This window comes from Pteropus vampyrus, unplaced genomic scaffold (assembly GCF_000151845.1).
Source record: "Pteropus vampyrus isolate Shadow unplaced genomic scaffold, Pvam_2.0 Scaffold411, whole genome shotgun sequence".
In the NCBI taxonomy this organism is placed as follows: domain Eukaryota; kingdom Metazoa; phylum Chordata; class Mammalia; order Chiroptera; family Pteropodidae; genus Pteropus; species Pteropus vampyrus.
In genome coordinates this window covers 403927-404759 of record NW_011889192.1, presented here as the reverse complement: position 1 = coordinate 404759, position 833 = coordinate 403927, and positions in this window count along the sequence as shown.

The window sequence follows — 833 nt, the reverse complement described above, 5'->3', positions numbered from 1 at the left end:
ACTGTCAAATCACAGGTGGCACGTTTCGCAGAGTCTGCTGTGTCTAAAGAGGAAGTGCCTGGGTCGATGCAGCCCCCTGGAGAGGGCTAAAGGGACAGCAGAAGAACCCAGAAAGGGTCCAGTGTCCTTGTCAACTTTGGAGTCTTTGCTTTGGGGAGTGTCACACTCACCAAATGGGAGAGCAGCACTGATTGTCCTCAAAATACTTCTAGCAAAAAAGTTGGCAGAGCATGTGGTAGCCCACCTCCCAGATGTGGTCACCTCCGGTGACCCCACCGCCTGAGACTCACGTTCCACCGAGGAGTGTGGGCTTCTAACAGACAGGTGGACGTGACAGGGTGTGCATTGGAGTCGAGGTCACAAAAGGCAGTGGGCACCAGTCTCGTGGATCACTCATTCTGGACAAGCCAGCTTCCACATCATGAGGACGCTTGGCAGGCAGCCCAAGGAAAGTTCCCACGTGGCGAGAAACTGAGGCTTCCTGCCACATCCGCGTGAGTGAGCTCGGAAATGGAGCCTCCGGGCCTGGCAGCAGCTGGACTGCAGCCTCTCGTGAGACCGTGGGCCAGAGCCATGGGCTTCCTGACCCACAGAAGCTGCGCGAGAGGATAAATGTTGCTATAAGCTGCAAAGTCCTGGGGTTTTTTGTTACACAGCAATAGATAACTCAGACACTGGGAACATTCTAGATGCTGGGGTAGAAGGTAAATCCTACTCATACACCTCAGAGTCTGGGCAAAATGCTTATCATCAGGCCCCTCCTACCCCACCTGCCTCTCTCCCTTTCTCGTACCTGCCCCCACACACACGCACACACATTCCGCATAGCCTTT